This window comes from Staurois parvus, unplaced genomic scaffold (assembly GCF_062004578.1).
Source record: "Staurois parvus isolate SC_StPar_1 unplaced genomic scaffold, SC_StPar_1.0 ptg000298l, whole genome shotgun sequence".
In the NCBI taxonomy this organism is placed as follows: domain Eukaryota; kingdom Metazoa; phylum Chordata; class Amphibia; order Anura; family Ranidae; genus Staurois; species Staurois parvus.
In genome coordinates, this window is record NW_028318094.1 from 918,775 (window position 1) to 937,761 (window position 18,987).

Sequence of the window (18,987 nt, forward strand, 5' to 3'; positions counted from 1 at the left end):
AAGTGGTTAAAAAAGGGGTCATGCACATTTTTTTCATCTGTTGTGGTGCCTTGTCCGCCCATTCATAATAAATTGGCTGCCTTAATGCAATGCACATTACCGCACGTCATAACCCACATTTATAGGTACAGGTGTACCTCGGTTTACGAACACCTCTGTTAACATAATTTTGGGTTTACAAATGAAAATCCATTGAAAATAATGCCTCGGTTTACAAATGTTTTTCACAGTACGAACAGATTAATTGGTTTTCAATACATTTATGAATTTTTTTGTAATCATTTCCCTGTACAGTACTATGCCTTTAAAGTGCACTTTATAAAGAGTTTTGAACAGATAAGACTTTTTTTTACTTTTTTCTGACCTCTGGAATGGATTAATTGGTTTTCAATGCATTTACAATTTTGTTTTCGCAACACGACGGATTAATTGGTTTTCAATGCATTTACAAATTAATTGTTAATCATGTCCCTGTACAGTATTTATGCCTTTAAAGTGCACTTTATAAAGAGTTTTGAACAGATAAAAGACTTTTGTTTTACTATTTTCTGACCTCCGGAACGGATTAATTGGTTTTCAATGCATTCCTATAGGAAATCGCGTTTCGGTTTATGAATTTTTCGCAATACAAAAAGTCCCGCAGAACGCATTAAATTCGGAAACCGAGCTACGCCTGTATTTATTACCTCTCACAGTATCCCTGAGGATGCTTTTATTTGCTTTTCTCATCAGCAGGATGGAGTCATCTTTATTCAGGCATTCTCTAGGCTCAGCACCAACTTTCTGGACTGGCTCATAAAAGGGCCATTTATGTATACTCTGGTGCCTATGCAATTCTTGGTTGTGTCTTTAAATGTCTAACACCGATAAGCCTCTGCTGCAGCCTCTCATCTTGTTTACTACATGCTGTGACTACTATGTTGTAGTCTGTTCAGTGAGGGAGAGGGGACTTAGGAAATGCTTCCTCCTGCCTGCAGCAGACTGATTACATCATTGCAATCATTGCAGTCTAGGCAAAGTCACATGCCTGGAGCTCAAGGACAGCTTTTAATGATAAACTTTTTTGAAAAAATATCTTGTTGCTGTAGATGAGTACATTTCAGGAATATATACACACTGCGGTCCCACACCTGTTTCGCACCAAAAGTCACATCAAAGTAAGCTTAAGTTTACACCTGTGGTTGGACAGGCAGTTGAGCTGCATTTTTACAGCCCCTCTTACCCTAGGTTCACACCTAAGTGTTTTCTGCAGCGTTTTGCAGAAACGCAGTACAGTCCATTTAACATGATTTCCTATGGGACATGCTCACATCTCCGCGTTTTCACCTGGTGCGTTTTTGGAAAGGGACTTTTTTTTAACGCAAAAAGTTGCATTTATAGACTTCAATGGGAACACTGCAGAAAAGCATGTAGTACATTTTTGCTGCATTTTTGATGCGTTTTGAGTTTTAAATCTGCTTTGCAAAAAAAAAAAAAAGAAGCCCAACCCGCATCAAAAATGCGGCAAAAACGTGGCAAAAAATGCAGGTGCAAAAACGCAAAATGCAATACAGAAATGGGTAAAACACATCCTGCATAGGTGTGAACCTAGCCTTGAGCAGCAAAGGCAGATGGACAGATTGTATGCTCAACTTGGCCCCAATGCATTGTTTTGCAGTGCGGCAGGAATTATACCCCCTTTAAGTGACTAGAGCTGTGCAGGCAACTGTCCTGAAACTGCGTGCAATGCATACAATTGTGGCATGGTGGTGTGGACTTTTAGGGGTTAAAACAGGTAATGAGGAGGTGACAATCTAAAAAGCGATCCACTGAAGATCACTCTTCAGAGGGCAAAGCATGTGTAAACAAGCCCTTAGCATATAATACATCAATGCATTTGTACAAATGCTACAAGGGAGACTCACCGGTAAATTCTGGCACATTATTTAAAGGAAGATTTTCAGACCTGTTAATTAGCAGCCGGCCACTTCCCAACACAGCAATAATTAAAAAGGCTGTTTTGGAAATTGCACTTGCTGCAGGGCAGGTTATTAAGGATAATATCACATGTAGTGTTTATAGACTAAAGACAACCTATTGTCGCCGAGGCACAGCTGCATCAATATTATTTTGATGGAGGGATGGGGATGATGGCTTGTATCACAGTACTTCCCCAGACAAAGCCTTCTTCTGTGATACTCTTCATATGGACAGAGCTATCGTTGTCAGGATCTACTTCTTGAACCGAGATGTCATGGATTATCATGTAAGGCCCCTTTCACACGGGGTGGACTCTGCCTAAAATCTGCTTGGTCAGCAGGGGGTCTGTCTGCTGATTCTTGTTGAGTAGGTGGATGACAGGTCTGTGTCCCTTCCCCCTATACAGAGGAGACATGGACATAGCCACTCTCCTCTAGGGCAGTTGGATGTAAGAACATCACCTGTCCAATTACACCCGACCAGGGGCGGACTGACAACTCATGGGGCCCCTGGGCATTAGGGGATCATGGGGCCCCTGTGTCCTTGCCCACACTCAAAGCACACCCAAAAAAGCCTATAAAAAGGTACCAGGGACACTTCATGGGACCCCCTACTGACCCCGGGCCCTCGGGCAGTGCCCGAGTACTCGAATTGTCAGTCCGCCCCTGCACCCGACTCCCGTCCAATCCGGCCAAATGGGAATTTTTTTTTTTTTATCACTTTTATTGCTGTCACAAAGAATGTGTACAATGTCTCCTGCGCCCTGAGACCCAAAAGAGGTGGATAGATGGAACCAGAACTTAAAAAACTTCACCTGTGCATATGAGGTTGTGCAGCTCCAAACAAGGCTGGGGAAGCCCGACCAGTACTGTGAAGCAAAAACAATAAAGAAGCGTACCAACCTTGTGCATTACCTCAGTAAACCACATTTTTACTGAATACAGAAATATAATCACAAACAATGATGAAGAAGGAACATCCTTCGAAACGCGTCAACTGTTCCCTGAGTGTCCACCCCTATGATGGGACTCGTGCAGGTCTTACCATTCCATAGTTCCTTTGAGAACTGACATGCTTGAAATACTTCATTGTTTGTGAGTATATTTCTGTATTCAATAAAAATTTGGTTTACTGAAGTAATGCGCAAGGTTGGTGCGCTTCTTTTTTGTTTTTGCTTCACACAAAGAATGTGTAAACATCGATAGGCAGTGACAGGTACTCTTTATGGAGAGACCCCAGATCCCTCCTCTGCCCTTAAAAGCATTTTATTACACCAAGATCAGTGTGATCAAATGCTTTCCATTTTTAAAAAAAGGGGCCATTTACATCCGGGGAAACTGGAAGTGATGTATTCTCATGATGTTTCCTTTATCATAGAGGTGGACAGAGCAGTTCCGGTCTTTGTCCCCCTCTATGATCAGCTGGTGATCAGATGCCCTGGTGGGACAGGACATCCCCTTCCGCCATTGTAAAAGTGATCCAGTGGCTAGTTAGCCGCTCGGATTGCTTTTACAAGAGAGACGACCAATGGCTCAAATACTGCTGCTTTATCGCAGCAGGGCTACATGTAAAAAAAAGCTTTTGCCCTACACCGGGTACTGCATGTCCCAGGCGTCGTGCGATAGGAATTGCACATCCCTGGTTTGCAGAAAAATACAGATCAACTGACATGAACTGCATATATGATTCAGCAAACACAGTATTCCTGCTTAAGGCTAGCTTCACATTTCTGCGTTCCTGCAGGCCATGTTTTGTGTGGACACAAGAGCCCATTCATTGGAATGGACTCCCGTGCCCTGGGAAATGCAGGGAAGAAGTCCCTGCACTTCTTCGGAAAGCCCGGGTCTGAATTCCTCTGTGCGGGTGGTGCGGCTGCACAGATCTGCAGCGGCACTACCCGCACAGATGTGAACCAGGGGTATGTCAACTAGTCCAGTAAATTCTTCCAACACTAGACCCATTTTTGTATTTGTGGTGCGATTCATGTTATGTTGTGTGCTAATGTGCATGACATTAAGCAGTTCATTCAAAATTAAAAACGCATCCAAGACAGCACATGACCCTTTTTTGTGACGCAGGGTATGGCAACACACTAACGTGCATTACTGCCTGTTGGGGTATGCATTGCCTTACTGCGTTGAGGTGCCATTCAAAATTAATGCAAAAGTGTGAATCTGGCCCCCAAAAACGTTTATACTCATACAATAAAAGTATGGGATGCAAAATATGTATTTCAGTTGTATGACTATAAAACTTCTTTGCCTGTCTAGTTTCTGCTATGAATGTCTACTGATCTACCTTGCAGTCATATGATCATTACATGACTGCAAGGTAGATCAATAGACACACAAAGCAGACACTAAGCAGGTTGACTCATCTGTCAACCTTCAAGTCACTTATCAATGCTAGGTGTGAGCCATTCAGTGTAGGTCTTCTCCACTCATCTAAGACCTCTGTGCCTCTTCTGGATTCTATGTGATCACCAGGGGGGTTTTCTGTACTGCTGCAGATGGAGGGGTGACATTGGCAACTCCTGACCATCAGACACCCAGATCCAATCCCCTAAGGATTCACCCCCAGCACTGGACTCACAGGAGGGTGGGAGGTGTTTCAGGCAGGTAATACCTGTATTGGACTGCCAATTGCCTGCTGTGTAGTGATTGGTGCTATCCTGACTTAGGCCTGTTTCACCATCTGCCTGCGATCTGCTTGCTCAGAAGGGGATCTGTCCACTGATCCCTGCTGAGAAGGATGACAGGTCAGTGTCCGCTCCGCTTATGCAGAGAAGACATGGACACAACCCGCTGTTCTCTTGGAGAGGTCAGATGTACAGTTGTGTTCAAAATAATAGCAGTGTGTTGAAAAAAGTGAATAAAGCTCAAAATCCTTCTAATAGCTTTTATTTCCATACACACAAATGCATTGGCAACACTACACATTCTATTCAAAATCAAAACATGAAGAAAATATATCAATTTGTGTTGTTCCTCTAAATAAATTGAAGAAAAGTGAATATTAGACTGTTCAAAAAAATAGCAGTGTTTGTATTCTTCTTTACAAACTCAAACATTCACTATATAAACTGAAAAATGTTTGAAGATTTTGCTTTCCTTTGAATCACTTAATGAATATTTGGTTGTATAAGCACTGTTTCTGAGAACTGCTGTACATCTGTGTTGCATGGAGTCAACCAACTTCTGGCACCTGTGAACAGGTATTCCAGCCCAGGATGATTGGACTACATTCCAAAGTTCTTCTCTATTTCTTGGTTTTGCCTCAGAAACTGCATTTATGTTGTCACCCCACAAGTTTTCTATTGGATTAAGATACGGGGATTGGGCTGGCCACTCCATAACGTCAATCTTGTTGGTCTGGAACCAAGATGTTGCACGTTTACTGTTGTGTTTGGGGTCGTTGTCTTGTTGGAACACCCATTTCAAGGGCATTTCCTCTTCATCATAAGGCAGCATGACCTCTTCAAGTATTCTGATGTATTCAAACTGATCCATGATCCCTGGTATGCGATAAATAGGCCCAACACCGTAGTATGAGAAACATCCCCATATCATGATGCTTGCACCACCATGCTTCACTGTCTTCACAGTGTACTGTGGCTTGAATTCAGTGTTTGGCGGTCGTCTGACAAACTGTCTCCGGCCACTAGACCCACAAAGAACAATCTTACTTTCATCAGTCCACAAAATGTTGCGCCATTTCTCTTTAGGCCAGTCAATGTGCTCTTTGGCAAATTGTAACCTCTTCAGCACATTTCTTTTTTTCAACAGTGGGGCTTTGCGGGGGCTTCTTGCAGATAGCTTGGCTTCACATAGGCGTCTTCTAATTGTAACAGTACTCACAGGTAACTTTAGACCTTCTTTGATCTTCCTGGAGCTGATTGTTGGCTGAGTCATTGCCATTTTGGCTATACTTCTATGAATTTGAATGGTAGTTTTTCACTTTCTTCCACGTCTTTCAGGTTTTGGTTGCCATTTTAAAACATTTGCGATCATTTTAGCTGAGCAGCCTATCATTTTCTGCACTTCTTTATATGTTTTCCCCTCTCCAATCAACTTTTTAATCAAGGTACGATGTTCTTCTGAACAATGTCTGGAACGACCCATTTTCCTCAGAATTTCAGAGAGAAATGCACTGTAACCAGCATGTACAACATTTGCTGCCTTTCTTCCCTAAATAAGGGCAATAATTGCCACCTGTTTTTCAAAGAATGAATGACCTCACTAATAGAACTCCACACTGCTATTATTTGAACATGCCCCTTTCAATTAGTGATCCAATTACACAGAATCAGCAGCATGCATGTCATGGCTGTTGGGTCTGTTGGATTTATATTACTCTACTACACCTGCTAGTAAATTATTTGCCATGTAGAAATATCATTTCTACCAAAAACAGTGATTGATCAGGTTAGTGATGTCTGACTGCTATTATTTTTAACACAACTGTATATGGACTGCCTATCCGTTTACTTCTGACTGTCTTCTGATCTGATCCACTAGACCAGGGGTCTCCAAACCCGAGGGCCAGATATGGCCTTTTGCTACCCTTTATCTGGCCCTTGGGGCACTATTCCTCCCACTGAGACCAACAATGTGGCAGCACTTCTTCCATTGAAACCAATGATGGTGTACTATTCTTCCCACTAATACCAATTGTGGGGAGCATTACTCCTCCTACTGGCCATCAATGCTGAGGCCATGTTTATTCTCACTGATGCTGGGGCCAAGACATGTTCTACCCCCACTAGCCCTAATCTGGCCCTCGTAAACTGATGGGGAACAGATCCCCATCTGTCTGTTTATGGCAGAGTGGATCGGATGCTGGTGAGTGTAAAAGTACACATGGTCGTTTACATCCACCTCCCCATAGAGGACAATGGGTGGTCCGATAAGGCGTGCCTGAAAAACAGACAGGTGGACCCGATTAGTCCGCCCGTATGAAAGGGACCGAAGACTTTAGGGGCCTTTTCCTCTTCAACGGAGTACCTTCGGCAACACATGTGAAAGGGGAGGTAAGGTGATGCTTTCAGAAATACAATAGTCAAAAAATTAATTTCTTTGGATAAAATTTATCTTGGGAAGCAATATTTTTACCTGGTATCGGCGTTAAACAAATTCTGGCAGCTCAAGCCAACCACTCTGGGAGCATTTAATATATATGTAAAACCAAATTGTTAAGGTATGGGTTACCTCCTTTCACTTCTTCTTCCCTAGACAACAGGAAGTCATAGGAAATCCCCTCCTAAGCAGCCTACGTGCTAGTAGAATTTTGTTCAAACGTTTTCATTTTAAGAACTTTCAGTCAATTTTCTAATCATTAGTGGGGTCAAATCAGCATTCATTTTCAACCACAGTGACAAGAAATATCAAAGGAACAGGAATTAACATTTTTCAGAAACAGATTTCTAACAGTGTATGTGGTTTTCGTTTGGTAAAATCCATTTGTTCCAAAATCAAATATTAAAAGCAAACGGTATTTTGAACTACTTTCAGGGCTGGCTCACACCATAGAAACGCAGTCCAGATGTGTTCCAGATGTGCTTCTGTATGCACGTTCTTCACACATTTTTGATGCATTCCAGTGTGTTTTTGATGAGTTCCGGTTCATTTTTTCCCTTCTCTTTTTCTTCAACTTAAATAAGGACATGTGTGTTCTGGTGCATTTTTGGAGTGTTTAGGTGCATTCCAGTGTGTTTTTGGTGCGCTTTTGATGCGTTTTACTGTGCTGTTACAGTTCAGTGCAGAAAAAATGCAGCATATTTTACTTTTTTTCTGGAACCGGAACTGACTGCACTGATGTAAACTATGCCATTGGAAACCATGTAACTTACTATCAATGAGTTTTTGATACCGAAAAAAATGCACTAGACTGCATGTGGTGTGAACTGGCCCTCAAACAACATTTGTCAAGCCGTCGACTGTACTGGGAATTTTCGTACAAATTTTCAATCAAGAATCTATTAGTGTATAGCCAGCTTTAGACAGTTGTCACTGGTGCAATTATCCTCCTTAGTGGGGACATTCCTGAAAATGTATTCCTTGCAGACCTTGGGAGGATTTCTCTTCAACAGAGCTGCCTTTTCAGATGTGGATGGTAAGTATTTACACTCTTTTTTTAGCAGGAACAGCTGATTGAAAGCTCAAGTAGAATTCCAGGCTAAACCTTACTAGTCTTAAAAATATTCCTTTTCCCCTTCCTAACAATTAACCTTTGTAAGAAATCTATACTTACCTATTTTATCTGGTCACTGTGTCAGCCAGGGGTGGCTATAGGGAAGAGGGAAGAAGAGAGAATGCTGGTAAATCCTGGAGCAATAAAGTTACCCATAGGCTCCCATGTCCCAGCCATTGTCAGTGGTCCTTCATGTCTCCTGCAGCTGCCACTGGCTGACACAGGGGAGCCGGATCATGTGACTGAACCGGAGCAGGCTACAATTTGATATATATATGTATACAGTATATATATTATTATTATACAGGATTTATATAGCCCCAACAGTTTGCACATCGCTTTACAAAATGAAGGTAGACATAACAGTTACAAAACAATTTGGTACAAGAGGAAACAGAGCTCATTAGAGCTTACAATCTAGGAGATATACACTATATTGCCAAAAGTATTGGTCGGCCTGCCTTTACACGCACATGAACTATAATAGCATCCCAGTCTAAGTCCGTAGGGTTCAATATTGAGTTGACCCACCTAAACCAGCTTCAACTCTTCTGGGAAGGCCGTCCACAAGGTTTAGGAGGGTGTCTATGGGAATGTTTGACCATTCTTGCAGAAGTGCATTTGTGAGGTCAGGCACTGATGTCAGACAAGAAGGTCTGGCTCACAGTCCCTGCTCTAATTCATCCCAGAGGTGTTTTATCGGTTGAGGTCAGAACTGTGTGCAGACCAGTCAAGTTCCTCCACCCCAAACTCGTTCCTGCATGTCTTTATGGACCTTGCTTTGTGCACTGGTGCGCAGTCATGATGGAACAGGAAGGGGCCATCCCCAAACTGTTCCCACAAAGTTGGGAGCATGAAATTGTCCAAAATGTCTTGGTATGCTGACACCTTAAGAGTTCCCTTCACTGGAACTAAGGGGCCAAGCCCAACCCCTGAAAAACAACCCCACACCATAATCCCCCTCCACCAAACTTTACACTTGGCACAATGCAGTCAGGCAAGTACCATTCTCCTGGCAACCGGCAAACCCAGACACATCCATCGGACTGCCAGACAGAAAAGCGTGATCCAGAGAACATGTCTCCACTGCTCTAGAGTCCAGTGGCGGCGTGTTTTACACCATGGCATCTGACGCTTTGCATTGCACTTGGTGATGTAAGGCTTGGGTGCATCTGCTTCGTGGTAGGGTTGCCACTTCATTCCTTTAAAACCGAACACATATTATTTACACAAGTTCTGTGGCTGATTAAGGTGGTAATTAAACTCACCTAGTGTCTTAGATGCATTAAATTAGCCTCAGAACCTGTCATTAATATGTGCTTCCACTTTGTTATAATACTACTAACAGTTGAATATTTAGTAGCAAGGAAATGTCACGGATGGATTTATTGCACAGGTGGCAACCTATCACGGTACCATGCTTGAATGCACTGAGCTCCTGAGAGCAACCCATTCTTTCCCAAATGTTTGTAGATGCAGTCTGCATGCCTAGGTGCTTGATTTTATACACCTGTGGCCATAGAGGTGACTGGAACACCTGAATCCAATGATTTGAAGGGCTGGCCCAATACTTTTGGCAATATAGTGTATATACACAGGTTAGTCAGTATATGTGTCAGAAGGGGAGAGGGAGCATTTTGAAGACTAGTTAGGTTTAGCCTGAAATTCCACTTTATTTTTTGCAGCAGGGTCACTTTAATAAATATCTACCTCTATGATGGTAAAGAGGGGTGGGCAATTTGTAGCACCTGCACTAGGGTCCTCAGATGCCTCGGTAAGCCAATGTTAATGCACCAGTTATCAGCTTGGTAAATTAAATCCTGCTTTGCATCAGTCGGGAACCACACCCTTCGCCACGCCAAGAGAATACCATGTACATACAAAGCATTACTATCAGCATCAAAGTACTGCAGATAAGCATCATATGACTTGAGTCTGAATTCAGTTGATTAAACAAGAATTTTAAAGACATTTTTTTTTATGTCACATAGATGTACATTGAGATTAATGCCAATCCTCAAACTACACTACAAAAATAAGTGGGGAAAAAGGTGCTATAAATATTTTACGACTAACATTGTCTTAATTGAAATCCTCCTTCCACAATGACTTACCTTTCTAAAACCAGTCATTTATTTTATTCATAGAACATGTGACCATTATTAGTGCTTGACGGTAAATAACAAAAACACATTTTAAGTTTTCAAACTGCAGAAACATATTTGTTTCAAATGATCACCAAATCACTTAAATACAAAGTAGCCGTGTTAAAAATGACACCAGAGTGTTTCCATTCATCTGGTCACGGTGTCACATCTAACTGCAGAGCAGCACTAGGGTGGGGAATACAGCTCATGCAACCCAAAGTCGTCAATTGCTCAAGAACAACAAGTCCCAGCCAAATTTAAGGCCAGCAGTGCAAGTATGCTTAGACTTGTAGTTCCACAGCACTTGGCAGGCTACTTCTTGCTAATGCCTAATATGTGCTGTTGGTTTTATATCACTTCATCTTTTATCAGTCTGTCTTTGTGGACTAAGCATAATAATCCAAGCAAAAGTCAGCATCCAGCCACCTCTCTTCAAATCTTCAGGCTAATGCATTATTGTATTGCAATGGAAAGTTCTTTGTCACAGTGGTTAGTTCTTGGCTGCAGTTGCAGTGGGAAGTGTACAGTTCTGGACACAGCATTGAGGACACACCCAACCTACTGTACCATTGTAATGCAAGACGTCCAAGTGTGTCAGTGTGCTTATCCTGATAAAATTGAGCTATCATATACATATACTATTTCAATTTTTTTTTTAAATAATTATAAAATATATATATATTTTACATTTACATATATATATATATATATAATAGATTGATTTTATCAGGATAAGCAGACTTACACACTTATATGTCTTGCATTACACTGGTTTTGACTTACTATTATTTATATATATATATATATATATATATATATATATATATATATATATATATATATATATTTATAATATAGTAAATCAATATTATAGTATAGATATTTATACTGTATATGATATATAGTTAGATAAAGTACATGTTATTCATATTGTCTCAAGAATAGAAATATATATATATATATATATATATATATATATATATATATATATATATGAAATACTACTGTTATCAAGCAAATGTATCCTCAAGTAACAACCTTATACCTAAAAGACAAAACTAAAAGGATAACTCACACAGGCATATCTATTGGGGCAAAAAAACTGAGTGCAGTAACCCATAGCAACTAATCTGCAACTCTTTCATTGTTCTGTCTGTTATAAAGTGAAATTTAGCAGAATTACAATTGCTATGAATTGTCTTTGAATATGGCAAAAAAAAAAAAAAAAAATTTATATATATATAAAATCTTTTTGGAAATAGGTCAGCGGTGATATTAGTTGTGTTTCAAACAAACTAGCAAAGGTTTTTCTACACATTCCGGGTGAAAAATATGCACCAAAATCTGATACTTTCTAGTAATGGACAGAAAGATAATCTGAATACGCAGTCATAGCAGTGTGGGATACGGCCACATGGAAAAGATTAAATGAAATGTGAAGGTCCTTAATGTCTAGGCACTGTGCCAGTGGCATCGGCCATTGTGCAAGCAATAGAACAAAGAATGACATTAGAACTTACTTTCTTGGGATGTCTTGTAGGGCTGATTGCAGGATGGAATGATCTGGGGATCCTGAGTGTAGAGAAGTCCTGTGCAGTCCTGCAGTAGAAGAGGAGAGAGAAGACAGAAGAAGCCTGCCCACCTACACTAGCAGCTGCTGCTGCCACAGCCGTCAGTGTGATGTCACAGGCCTGCAGTCTGGCTGCTGGAGCTGAGTTCTAAAGTGACTTCAGGGGGAAGGGCCGGGACATAGCCCTTTCCATGCAGAACACTGTAACTGGCCTTGCTCTGGGGAAAAGAGAACTGAAATAACGCCAGACATATCTAGACAGTTGTTTTGTACTGCTTGGGATTCTGTATTGCTACCAATGCAGCTTAAGATTGTTAAAAGAGAAAGGTCACATTAATAATGTGCGATTGAAAAGGCACTGCTGGATTTGTTGGGGTGAAAAAGGGCATGTGCCCTGGGTGCCCTGCCAGTAGCCCCCCCCCCCCATACAAAAATGTAATCATTAAAAAATTAATTTCTTTTATTAAAATGTTTCTTGCAATATTTTCCCCGCAATCATCTTGTATAATGTATCAGTTTTAAAAAAAAGTTTGGTGGCTCCAGCAAACCACACTTAGGGCCGGTTCACACCAGAATCACACAGGAATGCGGTCTGCTTTCCTTGTGCGTTCCTATGCGTTCTCCTGCAGTGCACCTTTGCAGCCTATTCATTTGAATGGGCTGCAAATCACACAAAAAATAGTATTTGCACTTCTTTTGAAAAATGTGCCGCATCAAAACCTGTGCATCCCCATGGAGAAAAGTATGGCCCTTGCACAGGGTATGCATTGATATGCTCAATACGAATGAGGCCCAACCATACAGTGATGTAGGCGAACAAGATGGCGGGCACTCGGGTGCAGTGATAGAGCAGTTGTAGTTTGTGGATGTAGCAATGGTCAGGACAGGCAGAGGACAGTAGAGGTATCTGAGGACTTAGAAAAGGTCAACAACAACAACAAACAAATAAGGCCACTTAGCAAGAAATGCTATTCTAGGCACAGAGACCCAAGCTGATGAGGTTCAAATAAGACCCTGCCCGTGCCAGGGGCCAATCTTAGAGCAAGGGTGTGTGTGCTGAGACATGTTACCTGTCAACCAAGGAAAGTACAGGCCAGCCGTAGGTAACTGCTGGGAGGAACTGAGAGACCCATGGACCAGCAACAAGAGTAATGACAGCTGGCACCTGGAGGAGCCTGGCTAAGCAACCGGGACCAGGACTATCGTAATTCATGGGCATGCAGGGGCCCCAGGTGCATGGGGGCTCCATGATAATCTTGCATTACATCATATTTGCCAACTGTCCTGGATTTGCTGAGACAGTGGTGCGTTTTACTAAACTGTCCCAGGCAGCATCTCAGAACCTGTACTGAGCCCTCCTGATCCCAGTAATGTGCCCACCTGATACCAGTATTGTGCCCACCTGATCCCAGTATTGTGCCCTTCTGCCCTCCCCCCCCCCCCTACTGTGCCCTTTTTGTTGATTAGTGTTTGATTTATGGCATCAATTTTATTGAAAACACTAATACTGTAAACATACTTTTAATTCTATCAACTATTTAAACTTTAATTCTTGAGAGTAGGTGTATAAATTGAGGCAGGCTGGTAGGGGCCCCAGTGCATTACTTTGCCCAGGAGCCGATGGCGCTATTAAGATGGCTCTGAATGGGACACAACTCAGTATGGAGAGGAGGAGCCCTGCTTTACATTCCCTAGCAATTGGGATGCAAACTGCCACTGAGTGGAGAGAATCAGGAGCAGACAGCAAGGACCACTGGTGGATAGGTAAATATGTAGGCTACCTAACAGCATTACTGTGTTGTGTGGCAGAGCTGTGTAAATCCTAGGGCTGAATGGACCCAAATACAATACCTGTAAAATCCGTATTTCATGTTTGTGTCTAGCTGTTTGCTCGGAGTTCAGCTTTAACTCAGATTTAGTTACATTTCTAACATTTGTAGTTGGATCCATCTTGTGGATAAACCCTCCATTCCCCAGCTGTCTTCTACTCTTCTTTCACCAGTTCCTTTAGTTAGGCTCATAGTTGCCCCCAGCTGTCCCTTTCAGAGTTTACTCTCCTCTAAGCCCCTCCTACACATTAATATTTCAGTACAACATCATTACGATCTTCTCAGTTATTTTCTCGTCAGAGTCACAAGGCTTATTTGTAAAAGCTAAAGTGAAACCACTTCATTTCCTATGATATTAGGAATGAGGAGTGAAACTTGGGGGCTGTGCACCACTACGCCACCTACTATGTTGACTTATACATTTGTATGTACCTCACCCTAATAGGGTAATACAGTTTGGTTGTTATACATTGTAAACAGCAGCTGTTGTTTTTTTTTTATACTGCCCACTCATATTTGTTGGGCTGCATTGTAGAGCAGTGTTTCTCAACCTTTTTTCAGTCAAGGCACCCTTTAAAATTATGGACAGTCTTGAGGCACCCTTTAAAATTATGGAAAGTCTTGAGGCATCCTTTAAAATTATGGTAGAGTCTTGAGGCACCCTTTAAAATTATGGACAGACCCGAGGCACCCTTTAAAATTATGGACAGTCCCGAGGCACCCTTTAAAATTATGGACATTACCGTGGTACCCTTTAAAATTATGGACAGTTCAGAGGCACCCTTTAAAATTATGGACAGTCCCGAGGCACCCTTTAAAATTATGGCCAGTCCTGAGGCACCCTTTAAAATTATGGACATTCCTGAGCAGGGGTGGACTGACGACTCATGGGGCCCCCGGGCAATAGGGGATCATGGTGCCCCTGTGTCCTCACCCCCACTCAAACCACACCCAAAAAAGCCTATGAAAGGTACCAGGGGCATCTCATGGGGCCCCTTACTGACCACGGGCCCTCGGGCAGTGCCCGAGTTCTCAAATGGTCAGTCCACCCCTGTTCCCGAGGCACCCTTTAAAATTATGGACAGTCCCGAGGCACCCTTTAAAATTATGGACATTCTCGAGGCACCCTTTTAAATTATGGACAGTCCTGAGGCACCCTTTAAAATTATGGACAGTCCCGAGACGCCCTTTAAAATTATGAACAGTCCTGAGATACCCTTTAGAATCATGGACAGTCCCGAGGCACCCTTTAAAATTATGGACAGTCCCGAGGCACCCTTTAAAATTATGGACAGTCCCGAGGCACCCTTTAAAATCATGGACAGTCCTGAGACACCCTTTAAAATCATGGACAGCCCCATGGCACCCTTTAAAATTATGGACAGTCTTGAGGCACCCCATTCTAAAATGTTAAAACTATTCTAATAGTTTTATACAACACCCCAACATCCACACATGTAGGACACCCAACATTAGAGGTGATTTATTCTTCCAATGTAAATACACTTTTGCACAGTGTTACTGACTAGTATTCCAGTGTTTCTCTTCTTCATCAGATGTTCTCCATCAGTGAGCTAATGTGACCCCAGCACTGATAACGAGGGGCAGGGGGGGGTCAAATAGGATGCTGTGCAGACAGCCAACATCCAACTGATGATGTCATTGGTTGTCAGGACACTGGCGGCTAAAAGGTCGTAACGGTGCACAATGAAAACCTGTGGCATTGTGTAACTAAAAGGCAGTCACTGGCTTTTATACAACTTTTGGGTAGTTTTTAGACATTTTGCCAAGGCACCCCTGAAGTTACCTCAAGGCAAACCTGTGGCATTGTGTAACTAAAAGGCAGTCACTGGCTTTTATACAACTTTTGGGTGCACAATGAAAACCTGTGGCATTGTGTAACTAAAAGGCAGTCACTGGCTTTTATACAACTTTTGGGTAGTTTTTAGACATTTTGCCAAGGCACCCCTGAAGTTACCTCAAGGCAACCCCAGGGTGCCTGGGCATCCTGGTTGAGAAAGGCTGCTGTAGAGCACTGTCTTACATGACATTGTAATGTGCTACGGTGCATAAAGTTATATGAAACGTCATTTTGTGACAGTAAAAAAACCAGTGTGATGTGTTGTAACTACACACCGCAGCACCTTTACACAAAGCACACCAACAAGCACACGTTATAAAGAGTATAATGGGCACCCATTAGTGTGAATGAGCCCTGAGCCCCTGTTTCCCACTGCTCCCACAAAGCAACCTTAAGCCTGGGTTCACATATATGCGGTGCGGTATATCACATGTGATTCGCACAGTAACTGCACTGCATACCTGTGCAAATCACATGCGATTTGTGTGTGGTGTGATCGGAGCCATACATTTTGTATGGCTCTAATCACACCGCACCTGCACCAAAAACATGCAGGAATCTTTTTTTGGGTCCGCACTAGCATCAGATTCCATGGGTATTCACACCTATGCAATCCGATTCTACACATCGCACCGCGTTTTGCGGACCGATTTTGGGGTGTTGTTAACTTAACATACACACCCGCAGCGATTCGCATGAACGGGGTGCAATTCTGATGCGGTGCAGAATTTGCACTGTAAAGCTGTAACTTCTGCACTGCATCAGTGTGAACCAGGGCTCAAAGCCTTTCTTGCCTTGTATGTACAGCCTATAGTAGAGTAAACTGTCACATTCTATTACAGAAGTTTCTGTTTGTGTTCAAACATGAGGCATATCGCATGGCTCTGCACAGGTTAGTGCATGACCTCTGTCTGTAATGTGAGACCTGACCCTTTCTGTGAACAAATTGCATATCCCACAATCCCTGGTTCTCAATCTAGTGCTCTTCAGGTGAGAGCTAACTGGTAATTAGATCTGAAACAGACACCATCAGGCAGAGCAATTAAAGATTTTATTGCACTGTCAAATACCAGTCACTGCTGGGACATACAGAAAACAATTGTTTTCCATGTGTCCTATTCACACTGCAACGGACTACAATAAAATGCAGACATTCTGTGTGATCAGGAACAAGAAGTTGCCTGTGTCTTTAGTGAATAGGAACAAGCTAGGTGAATGAATACATGAACATTGGGGAAATGATCAGCCGTGATGTATACAGAATGCAGCCACAACCAATCATTAAAAGGTAAGGGAAACAACACAGGGAATATAACTACACTAATACCTATATAAAATAAGAAAAAACATTTTGAAAGCCAATTTACAGCCCCCTCTTCTTGGTTTGTTGTGGCTCTGGATTTTTGAAAATGTAGTAGAGTGCCTATTTATTCATTATTGCCCGACGGATAAAATTCAAAACATTAACAATAACATATAAAGCCATTTATAACTCTGACCCAAATTACATCACCAATCTTGTCTCCAAATATCACCCAAACCGTACTCTCCGCTCCTCCCACGACCTCCTGCTCTCTAGCTCCCTTGTCTCCTCCTCCCATGCTCGTTTACAGGACTTCTCCAGAGCTTCCTCCATCCTCTGGAACTCTCTACCCCAATTTATCAGTCTATCGCCTACTCTGCTCACTTTTAGGTGATCTCTGAAAACCTATCTCTTCAGGGAAGCCTATCCTGCCCTCAGCTAATAAAGGAATCTTCTACTCTTCCCTCCAGTCCATCCCCCACAGTTATTTCCTTTTGTACCACTAGCCCCTCCCTCTTAGATTGTAAGCTCCAAGGAGCAGGGCCCTCCTAACCCTCTTGTATTGAACTGTATTGTTGCTGTATTGTCTCCCGTTATATTGTAAAGCACTGAGCAAACTGTTGGCACTATATAAATCCTGTATAATAATAACAATAATAAAATTATAATTAATTGCAGACATGGGCCCTTTAACTCCTTTATCTACAACTTCCTTGTCTCCTGGAGATGCCCAGGGAAGATTAATTTCTTATCTCAAAAAAAGGTGCAAAACCAAGCACAATGAGGTTCCTGGGGATAAATAGATAACCACAGTATGGGCAACTCTAACAATTCATCTGAACAGCAATGAGACATGAGCACAAAACAACAAATAAAGGAGCACTCCCAACCCCATGGAAGTCAATAGAGTCACAAGACCAGGAATAGTTAAAACTGAAATTCACTTTAATGTTGGGTTAAAAAGCATGACATGTAGGAGTGCCCAGACTGATCACCAAGCCAGTGGAGAGGAGAAACACATATTCCCAGAAGCTGGAGGATGACACATGATCCTGGACTCAACAGTAGGTTGCTCAGCCTGATGCGGGTGGATGTTTCTAAATGTCCCCCGCATCCAATGCCTGTGTGGGCTCCCTGGGAGCGCGCGACGCCACGATCAGTGCCCACTGTGTCCGGAGGCCTTTGTGTGAGGTTCCGATCATGTGATCACTGATTGGCCACTCAGTGATCACATGAATAGTAGTAAACACGATGAAACACGATGTCACTATGTGTGAAATCTGTGAATGATCACAGAGGTCACATGGTACAAGGCTATTCACAACAGCCTTGTACCATGTGACAAGCTGTGATCAATCACAGCTCGCACAATGTTTCTCAATGGCTGCAAGAATGCAGCCAGAGAGAAGGAGAAATGATTGCTTTGATAGCGTTTATAGGTGTAAAAACAATCAGTGTAAAAAAAAGAAAAAAAAAAACCTTCATCACCCCCCACAAGTAGTACAGTGTCACTATGGTGACATTGTACTGCTAGGGTGACAGTATGTATAAACCCCCCCCCCCCCCCAAAAAAAAATGATAAATAATAATATAAAAAAAATTAAATAAAAATGTAAAAAAAAATTAGAAAAATTATAATTTTTGGTATAAACTCATTTGGGTTTTTTTTTCACTAAAAAGATAGATGAATACATTTTGGCCAAGATTTATAAAGAAAGATTATTTATTTGCAAAAAAAAAAAAAAAACTTTTTTCTAAAATTTTGGACTTTTTCATTTATGTAGAAAAAAAAATAAAAATCCCAGTGGTGAGTAAATACCACCAAAATAAAGTTTTATCTGTCTCAAAAAAATGCCAAAAAATGCATATGGGTACAGTGTTGCATAACTGCGCAATTGTCATTCAAACTGTGATAGCACTGAAAGCTGAAAATTGGCCTGGACAGGAAGGGGGTAAAAGTGTCCGGACTTGAAGTGGTTAAGACAATTATTTATTCCATTTAAACAGCAGCATTGAATGTCCGTTGTGTAATGATGCGTGAGCGGCATTTCCTATTTGCCAGCAAGTGACACTGGAGGTAAATCCTGATATTTCTACTCCTAGTCCAATCCAAGGGTCACTTTAATGTT

At 41.9% G+C, this 18,987-nt stretch overlaps 1 protein-coding gene across 3 annotated transcripts in view; it reads right to left on the reverse strand.

The window, feature by feature from the left end:
- Window positions 1–11,972, reverse strand: part of ANXA6 (annexin A6) — a 158,212-nt gene extending 146,240 nt beyond the window's left edge. Inside the window, exons 1-2 of one of the 3 annotated variants that reach the window (XM_089682789.1) lie at window positions 11,816–11,967; window positions 8,209–8,243 (exon numbers count right to left, since the gene is read on the reverse strand). The gene's annotated coding sequence lies outside the window, so the exon portion shown is untranslated. Of the gene's footprint in view, window positions 1–8,208; window positions 8,244–11,815 lie in introns of all 3 variants that reach the window. The other 2 variants (XM_089682788.1, XM_089682790.1) reach the window with 2 other exon arrangements.
- Between the last annotated feature and the right edge of the window lie 7,015 nt (window positions 11,973–18,987).